Source organism: Typha angustifolia, chromosome 9 (assembly GCF_048772165.1).
Source record: "Typha angustifolia cultivar Huaian chromosome 9, ASM4877216v1, whole genome shotgun sequence".
Lineage (NCBI taxonomy): Eukaryota > Viridiplantae > Streptophyta > Magnoliopsida > Poales > Typhaceae > Typha > Typha angustifolia.
In genome coordinates, this window is record NC_133247.1 from 7,380,022 (window position 1) to 7,390,807 (window position 10,786).

The following is a 10,786-nucleotide window of genomic DNA, read 5'->3' on the forward strand; positions in this document are numbered from 1 at the left end:
CAAGTCCCAATGGACTGATATGGATCGTGCGTCCATTCTTGACCAAGCTCGGATGTAGGGAAGCAGTCCACGCAATCGAAGGAGAATAATCTTAAAATATTCTCTCATAATCCAAAAATTATGAAATTAGTGGTGATTATTCCATATCTTCCTGATCTACATTTTTTATATTCATCCCTTGACAGATTCTGACTGCACCTGAAGAGAAATATGCAATTTTGTAGTGAAGCCGGAGATGACGGGTGATGGTGATGATAGTAATAAAGGTGGTGATAATGGTGATGGATTTGGGTGGCACGTGGTGTTGAAGGAATAAGGATGAAGGGGGACAAGTTGGTCGAGATTGCAAGGAGAAGGGAGAACTCGACAGTCGAGGGGGATTAGAGGTAACCGACGACGAGATGACACACAGCTAGGGCTTGAATTAGGAGGGAGAAGAGTTAGGGTAGAGAAAGACATGAAGAAAATTCAATATTCATTCATAATCCTCCTTTAGGTTGCCATCCACATCTTAAGAGGCTAACCTAACAAGCCAAATTAACAAGTAATAACCCTAGAAATAATATATTCTCACCGACGCGTTCAAATGGGGTCGAGCGCATTCAAACGCATAATTTGCGTTCACTGTCGATAAGAACATATGTAGGCGTTCGTACTTGTGTGCATTCGAATGCACAGTTTGCATTCTCTGTCGATGCGAACTTATGTAAGAGTTTGCAAGGGGCGTTCAAACGCGATCTCCCCGCGTTTGAATACGACATCCATAATCCTTATTTTTCTGAAGAAAATAACTAAAATAAAATAAGAAATAGACCCCATAGGTTGTATTCATGCACGAGATGACTCAGTGTGGTCTGAATCACATCATGGACCCAAAGGATGGACCACAACGTCGAAGGGATCAAAAAGCACGCCATGTTGGATACACAAATCTATAATAAAAAATGCCGAAAGGGAAACCCTCCATAGGATCCAAGGACTTGGTGCAATCTCAATACAGCGATACATCACATGAGACAAATCAACAGGTACGACTATACCAATGGCATGTATCAGATATGCACGTTGCTTGTCAAGTTGATTTTTTCGAGTCTTAGGAGTAATATTAAAAGCACATACTAAATTCAAAACTCTGTACTTCTCATTTAGTGATGCCTGGCTTATCATATTTCTGTCCCAATCCATATTTGGTCCCACAATTTCCTTAACCACATCCTGAATATCTGGTTCTGAGTTATTTGCATAAGGAAACCTGCCCGAAAGTATAAGGAGAGAGAAAAAAAATCTGTAATGGTTCCTAAATAAAATACAAATTCTATCCCACAAACAATTGTCTTAATTCGACCTGGCACCACAACATTTGTGTAAAATTCTCAAACAATCTTAACACAAGCACCAGACGGTTTGCAAAGTATTTTTGAAATCTTTCTGCCTTTTTAGGAGAGAAAAATCTTGGTCTTTTGAATGAAGACCCAGTCCGAGCACTCTTACCAAAATGTTTTAAAGCTAACATCTTTGCTCTAGGCATGATTCTAAAAAAATGAATGAATGGTAGAGAATAAGATACTAGTGAATACAATCAGTTAAGTATGATATGCAATTTTTTTTTAATTTAAGTAAATGATGTACCAAAAAAATAAAAAATAAAAAAAATGAAGAAGATCTAGCCTGCATGATCAACAAAACAATGACTCACAAACCTAATATGTAGTCAATTAAAGTGATAATCATACTTTAATATGAAATTTTTTGAATAGAAGAGTAAGATCAAAATCATGAAACCACCCCCCCCCCCCCCCCCCCCCCCCCAAAAAAAAAGATAATGGAATTGAAAGAGAAAGAGGGGAGATCTTACCTTCCCAAGAATTCTAAGAAGTAAATCGCAAGGATTCGCAAACAAAAAAATCTTCGAAATCGACAAGAAAGTGATGAAGGAAAGAAAAATGAAACGTAAAAACCTACCTTTGGGGATATAAAGTGAAAAGATAAAGTAAAAGGACATCCTAAGGGTTTCATTTTAACCCTGGGACCTTCGAACGCCTAATACTGCGTTCGAACACCTCATAGGTTGGTGTCCACTCAATTTCAATTATATGTTTTTATTAAATATAAATCAATGTAAATTGCATTTTTAGGAATTTGAAACAAAGAACATTGAAAGGGTTAATGTAAGGCAATTGTAAAAACTAATTCAAAAGAAATAATTTGTGCTTGAAAATTGGATCTCAGCCCTAATTCATATTTAAAACAAAGATCTAAACATAAGCATAAGTCAAATCAAGATAAGACAAAATAAAATAAAAAATACCCCTAAATTTCTAAGATCAGTTTTTTTTTTTTTTGCTTTCACTCTACATGAGAGATAGCCCTTTTATTGTACGAATAATAGAGATTAGTTCTCTCCCTCAAGGGCACCATTGTTTTTGAAATAGAATGTCAAACTAGACATAAAATAAACAAGACAGCTATTACACTCTTCACTAGGTAGCCTTTTCTATTGATCTACATTGTCAAACTGGACAATATTTTTTTTAAAAAAGCTAAATCAGAGGATTAAGAGAGTACATAATACATGACTGCCCAAGATAGCTCATGTCAATTATGTTTAAATCAATGAGCAAATATGAGTAGATCTAAGTATTGAGTAAGTTTTGCAAAGTTGATCATGGATAAGAAGAGTGTATAAAAGAAATTTTGCCCGAATTAATCCAATAATTGTTCAAGTTCACAAATTAACAAAAAATGCAATCCACAAGAAGGAAGTTTCATAAAAAAAAAACCAACCAATTTTTTTTCAAATAAACAAAATAAAATAAAATATGCAAACAGAAATCACTGAAATATGCAAACCCCTAGAGATTTCCTAAGATATTCAAATCTTTGGACATCTCGAGGTTTGGTGAAAATATCACTGAGCTATAACTTTGTTTGTATATATTCTAAAGTAATAATTTTCTCCTCTACCAATTCACGAATAAAATGATGCCTAATGGCAATATGTTTTATTCTGGAGTGCTAAACTAGATTCTTAGAGATATTAATTGCACTCGTGTTGTCACAAAATAAGGTCATGGTTCCTTGGTCAATCCCGTAATCTTTAACCATTTATTTCATCCATAACAACTATTTTTTACTATGCCAACCAACTAAATTATTTTCAACGTACAAACACCCATCAGAAGTGCTTTTTCTATCATCTAAAGAACTGGCCCAATCTTAATCTGAATAACCAATAATTGAAGTTTACCAAATTCCAAAATCTGTTGTTCAATTCACATATTTGATAATAGATTTAACCACAATCAAATGAGATTCTTTAGGACAAGATTGATACCTTGCACAAATTCCAACACTGAAGGATATATCTAGCCTACTAGAAGTTAAGTAGAGGAGACTCCCTATCATAATTCTATACAAGGTTTGATCCACGTTTTGACCAGAATTGTCTTTGCAAAATATTGTGCTATACTCATTGGTGTTCTCACATGTTTTGAAGAAGTCAACCTAATTTTTTTCACCAAATTTCGAGCATATTTTGATTGGGAGATAAAAATTCCATCATCAGTTTGGACAACTTGAAGTCTTAGAAAGAACTTCAATTCCCCATCATACTCATTTCAAATTTCATTTGCATTAGAATGGCAAACTCTTGAGCAATATCAATACTTGTAGCACTAAAAACAATATCATCAACATAAATCTATGCAATAATAATATTTTGTAAATCCCTCTTAATAAACAAAGTTTTATCAACTCCACCTCGAGTGAACTCAGTTTCAATCAAATATTTTGTCAGTTTTAAATACCAAGCTCTAGGTGCCTTCTTCAATCCATAAAGGGCTTTCTTCAATTTGTAAACATGTGAAGGGTAGTGAGGGTCCTCAAATCCCTTAGGTTGTTCTACAAAGACTTCATTTAGAGTACCATTCAAAAAGGCAATTTTGACATCTATTTGAAACAATTTAAATTTTATATGGCAAGCAAGAGTAAATAAAATTCGTATAGATTTTAGTCTTACTACGGGTGCAAAAGTTTCATCAAAGTCTATACCTTCTACTTGAGTATATCCCTAGGCAACTAATCTAGTCTTATTCTTAATGATTATACCATTTTCATCGGTCTTATTTTTGAAAATCCACTTGGTACCTATTATGTTCACATCATTAGGTCTAGGAATTAGCATCCAAACATCACTACACACAAATTGTTCAAGTTTTCATGCATACCATTAACCCAAGAATCATTGTTAGGTTTATTTATACTTATGTAGTTGACAAATTGTATTTCAAAACATAATTTATATTCATATAATGTGTCTATATTTTATATATAAGCATATGCACAAAGTATGAAATATTTGATGAAGAATATTAAAGTGGAAGATTAATTTTAAAGTCAAAGTATTTGAAACGATTTTAGAATTACTATTGAAGTGCTTAAATGGTGTCATGATGGTTAAAGAAGTACGAGATTTTATCTAAAAGCATAAGAACAAGCATTCTGTATTCAACTATTTAGTCTGCTGTTTGAAAGGTGTTCGAACGCACTATAAGCACATTCGAACGCACCCTATAGCCGTTCACACCGCATTTACATATATAGAGAGCTTGTTTTAGTCGTTCGAACGCACCTTGCAGATATTCACACATACAGTAGTGATGTTCACATATACAGAGATTTATATTTTGCCGTTCATAATGCGTTCACACTTCACCTTGTTCAAATACAATTGGGCCGCGTTTGAATTTGTAGTTATGTGAGACCTTATTTGACTTAGATTTGACTTTCTCTCTAAGAGGTATTTATCCTATCTCTAGGAGAATTCGTGGAGAATCTTTGAAAAGATATTTACTTTATCTCTAAGATATATTTATCTTATCTCTAAAAGATAATTATCTTATATCTAAGAAGTATATGAATGGTTTAAATTTAACCTCAAGAGAAAGACCGTCAAGTATTAAATTGGAGATCATCTTTTAGAAAAGCCTTGTCGTTCATGATATAGAGATCATCTTTTGGAAACCACTAGAGATCAATTCTCAGCTTTAGATGGAACATGCTAAACCGTTCTCAAATTTATGCATCTATATCAGATCTGGAAGAACTACATCTCTAGGGTCACTAAGATGAAAGGATCAACGTCGAGGGTCACTGAGGTTTGGAAACCTATCACGGGAAGTAATGTGCAACGGAATCTAGCAAGCAAGGTTGGTACATATTAAGTCGTGGGAATCGACAGGTGATATGTAAACTTCTTGTTAATTACTATAAGTTTTAGTGATTGGTTTCAATCCGAGTTTGTATCTGTGGTTTTTTACCTGATTTTGAGTTTTTTCACGTAAAAACTTTTGTTTTTGCGATGTTACAAAATATAAAAAAAAAAGATGGTTTGGGAGGTCACACTAAGTGTATGTAATGTTTATAAGTCCAATCACTTTTTATGTGGGTTTTTGTAGCCGGATCTAAAAATATAATAATAATAATAATAATATAAATTTAAATTTAAAAAAGAGAAAAAAAAGAAAGAACGAAAGAGAGAAAAAATTTGTTATTGCATGGCATGAGCTAGTGCAATGCAAGGTTTGGGCGTGCGCTAAGGGTCCCATGCACGTCCCACAACTGCCGGCCTGGCTAACTAGGCCAGGCCAACTGGCTGCGGCGGGCCCCGTCGTCGCCGTAGCTGCCGCCGTTCCCCTCTTTCACCGCCTCTCTCTCTCTCGTCTAAATCTCTCTCTCCCTCTCTTTCTCGCTCTTCAATGCCGGCCTACCGCCACAGTCGCTGCCATCACCGCCTCTCTCTCTCTCTCTCTATAGCTCTCTCTCCAACTCTCTCTAACTCTCTCTCACTCTCTCTCTCTCTTACCCTCCTCTCTCTCAATCACCTCTCTCTTTCTCTCCTTCTCGCTGTCGCCGTCGCCGTCGTCGTCACCATCGCCATCGTCGTCGCTATAGCCGCTGCCTTCTCTCCCTCACTGCCTCTCTCTCTTTATCTTTATAGCTCTCTTTCTCTAACTCTCTCTAACTCTCTCTTACCCTCCCCTCTCTCTTAATCATCTCTCTCTTTCTCTTCTTCTCGCCGTCGCCATCGTTGCCTCCTCCGCCGCAACCACTGCCTTCCCTCCCTCACCGCCTCTCTCTCTATAAGTATCTCTCTCTAAACTCTCTCATTCTCTCTCTCTCACTCACTCTCTCTCTTACCCTCCTCTCTCTCTCAATCATCTCTCTCTCTCGACCTCTCTCTTTCTCTCCTCTTACCGACGCCAACCTGCTGCCGTCACCGTCACCATAGCTGCCGTCACCGTCACCATAGCTGCCGTTGCCACCGCACCCTCCTCACCGCCTCTCTCTCCCTATAGCTCTCTCTCTCAAGCTCTCTCACCCTCCTCTCTCTCTCTTAATCACCTCTCTCTCTTGAGCCCTCTCTTTCTCTCGTTCTCTTACCAACGCCGACCTGCTGTTGTCGCCGTCGCCATTGCTGCCGCCACCACCACCACTGCCGAGGTGAGTCTCCCTCCCCTTCCTTTCTCTTCTTCTTTTCCTCTACTTCTTCCTCTCGTCGACCTAACTTCTTCTCTGACAATAAGAAACCTATCTAAATCACTTGTTTTATTTAGTTAATCTAAATTAGATTTTTAGTTTAATTTTTCAAGAATAGATATATTTAGTAACATGGTTATTAGATAAGTGTAATTAGTGTAATTTTAGTTAATTATAATTATAAATCTGTGTACATAAATATATTTTTAACTTCATATATTTTTATTAGATTAATACATGTCTTTATATAATTAGGTGTATATATATACAACTTATTATACATTATTATGCATGTATTAAAATAGTAGGCTTACTTAATGTTTATATTACATGATTAAGTAAAGATTATTTTATATACAACTCTTCATTGATTTAGTAAGAGTAGTAGTCACAAAATAATTAAAGTATAAATATATAATATATGTACTTGTATTTTAAATTATATTATTGTACATGTATCTCTTTTACGTTTTTTATAAAAGGGGATTGACTATTATATACTTAATATATAGTTAGCAAACTATGATTTATAAATAAATCTACAATTAGCATCATAACATATTAATGTTATTGTAATTAAATATATGATATAAATCAAATTATTTAATAAAAATAAAAGAAGAAATTCTAAACCTAATAAATCATCATATGTTACACAAATGGATCCTAATTGAATAAATAACTAACTTTATATTACTTAAATATTTTCAGATCTCAACCCCCTTATTTGAGACCCTTTGGACCTTGCTACTAATGTGTGACGATTGATCGATGGATGTGAGGAATATGTGGTTCGTGTCTTCTGATCAGATGTGAATAGCCTTATTCCCTAGGTGCCTTTCTCGAATTAGGTTTTATTATATATTATGTACATGCACATTTTGGCCTCCATCATGATTATGACTTTATCTAGAGATGATTATGATCAAGCATATTTTATCATGCATGTAATTAAGCTGATCCTAGATATGAGTATGATGATGATATATAAAGATGATTAGAGATGACTATACTAATATAATTTTATGTTCGATGATCTGTAGTAGGAGTATGCATGTGTTAGATACATGGTTGGAATCTATATTGCATCATCTTTCTCTCGGCTTTTTTACCACCTAAATTTCTAAGTTGCATGATCTATTGTAGTATTGGATATATGTATATGATCTATTGTAGTATTGGATATATGTATATGATCTATCATGTATTAGAAAATTATGAAAATACGTGTGTAAGTGATATGATGGCTAGAACGGTATCTGGTCTGAACTGGTACTAGACATATTCTTAGCGTATGGTAGAGTATGGTAATGGCTGATGGTTGTACTCTTAATGTATGATAGGGTACAACTATCACTGATATATCCTTAGCATATAGTAGGGTATGATTATTTACTGAGATACCCTTAGCGTATAGCAATGTATGATTTATCTTCAGAGATACTCTTAGCGTATGGTAAGGTATGATTTATCTTTAGAGATACTCTTAGCGTATGATAAGGTATGCATTGAGCTTGTGGTGTGATGTGTATTGAGTTTGGGGCCGGGTATCGTAGTCCAGCACGGTGGATGATATTTAGAGTTGAGACGAATGATTATGATAGTGAGAGATATGTGCATTGTATCTAGCTCTGACATATACGATTATGTAGTGATTGGCATGCATCATGCATCATCATTGATGTAACTAGTATCACTGGATCATGATTGTTATACATCATATGTTATTATATTCAGTGATATTATACTATAATTTTATCATGAGATATATTTTTGGTTGATGATATAATATGCTCATTCATGTGATAATCTTAATTTCATTTATATGTATGTCATCGAGGAAACATATATACATGCTTATACATGGCATTATGCTTCTTTTTTATTTATATTATCTAGTATATGATTTACTCTCTATTTAGCATCCCTAATTTGGGGTAAGGTCTATTCACTAAACCTTTAGCTCATAAATATCTTTATTTTTTTTTCTAACCCCCTAGATATTAGGGTACGTGGTGACTTGAGATATCCTTATGAGAGCGATGATGAGGTGACTATTGATGCGAGACGGTATAGATGATAGTTTATATAGAAATTGAGTTGTACAATTATTTGATATTTGTACTCTATTGTACTAGATGATGTTTTGTATAATACAGGTCAGATTATATTATACTCGTGTGTTAGTGGTTATAAGTTGTATTTTGATGGTTTGTCGTAGTCTATGTGGGCCCTGCTAGATTATGTAGCTGTCTAGTATGGTTGTTGTGAATATAGATATGGATATATTACAGATTCATCTGATTGATAGTATGATTTATTTGGTGATGAATTATGTGAGCATGGATATATTAACAAGTTTTATTTAATAATGTCATGATTATATGTGCACAGGAGTATATCTGTGCGTGATGGGCCATGTCTGACCTATCGCGCGTGCTGTGTGGGTGCGTGGGCGTGCATATACTTGTGCTAGGTGGGGGCGTTACAGTTTCGAGGAATTATTCTAGAATCTGATTCTGTATAAAGTTTACGTTATAGAAGAAACAAAGTATATGTAATACAAATGTATATGTAATATTAGATATTCACTAGTTATAGAGCCCCTATTTCCTATATATAAATAAGCTCTTATACTTAACTCAACTTATACGTATATCTATTATCAAAGGGGAGTGTTAGGTTTTTTATTTGTTGGCAATTTTGTACAAAATATTCTAAGTGTATTTTTTCATGTATATGAGCTTTACACAAGTCTAGAATATCACTGGTGTGAAGAATTGCAAGATCATTGGAGAAAAGCCGTCGCGTTCTCACCGCGTTCACAAACGCGTTCGAACGCGAAATCTGCGTTCACACAGACAGAGAGCCGCGTTCACAAGCGCGTTCGAACGCGGGCACTGCGTTCACACAGACAGAGAGCCGCGTTCACAAACGCATTCGAACGCGGGTACTGCGTTCACACAGACCGAGAGCAGCGTTCACAAACGCGTTCGAACGCAACCTGAAGAATTCAAGCTGTCGCGTTCGAACGCACTTGGGCCCGTTCGAACGCACCTGAGATTAAGTCAGGCCGTTCGAACGCACCCGGGCCGCGTTCGAACGCACCTATGAAGTTTGCAATTTATTGGATTTTCGTGAGTACGAATATGACTTGGATTTGGCTCTATCTTGGAGATCATATATAAGGATAGTGTTGCCCTAACCTAGGGCAGTTGAAGAAGATTATTCAAGGAGACTTTTTGGAGGCTACATCGATTCGTCAACAAACAAGGCCCTTCGTATCTACAAATCTTAATCTTTCATCTTAAGGGCTATCTAGACGAAAAATCAATCTCGAGGGCTACTAAGATTGGACTTCAATCACAAGAAATAGTGAATCGTGGGTTCTAGCGATTAAGACTGAGAGGAACAAAGTCGTTTGGATCGACGGGTTGTTTTGTGAGTCAGTCTTGTAACTGCTACTATCATAGTGATTGGTTTTGATCCGAGTTTGGATCCGTGGTTTTTTTCCCATTTGGGTTTTCCACGTTAAAATCTTGGCGTTCATCTCTACTTTCGTTTTTAATATTTCTTCCGACTTTTACTTAAGTGAACGAACGATATCATTGCCTAAAGGTTAGATACATACGTGTGTTTAGGGGTTTTTTCAGGGAGTAATTCAATATTATGAATGCCAATGTTGTGGGCATATAGCTCATGAATGCCCAAATCGCCTTAATAGAAAAGGCAAGACTTTGCAGGCCATTTGGGATGATACTGATGATTCTATTAATAATGACTCTGAATCCAAAAAAAGAAATTGTTTTCTTTTACTGCTTCCTTGTTATCTTTTAATAGTTCTTGTGAGATGTCAAATGCAGCAAAGAAAGGCGAAAGTGATTTTGACGATGATAATGGGATGGACATCCAAGCTGCTTATGATGCACTATAAAAGAATCTTACAAGATAAAAAAAATAATTTGAAGCTTGTAGGAAATCTTAAGGTGACGCAAAAAGAAAAGGCTAAGATGACAGAGCATCATGCGAACATGTTGAAAGATATAGAGCGTCTTAAAGAAGAAAATTTAAAACTTCAAGAAAAATTAGATAACACACTCTCTTAAACTCAAACTTTTAATTTCTAAAAAATTCTTCTTTATGAGATAAAATTAAATTTGATTTGCTATTGATTGCTTAATTTGTTTTTATAGCCTCACATGCATTTTACTTGGTATGAGTGTTAAAGTTGTGTGGGATATTTGATAGT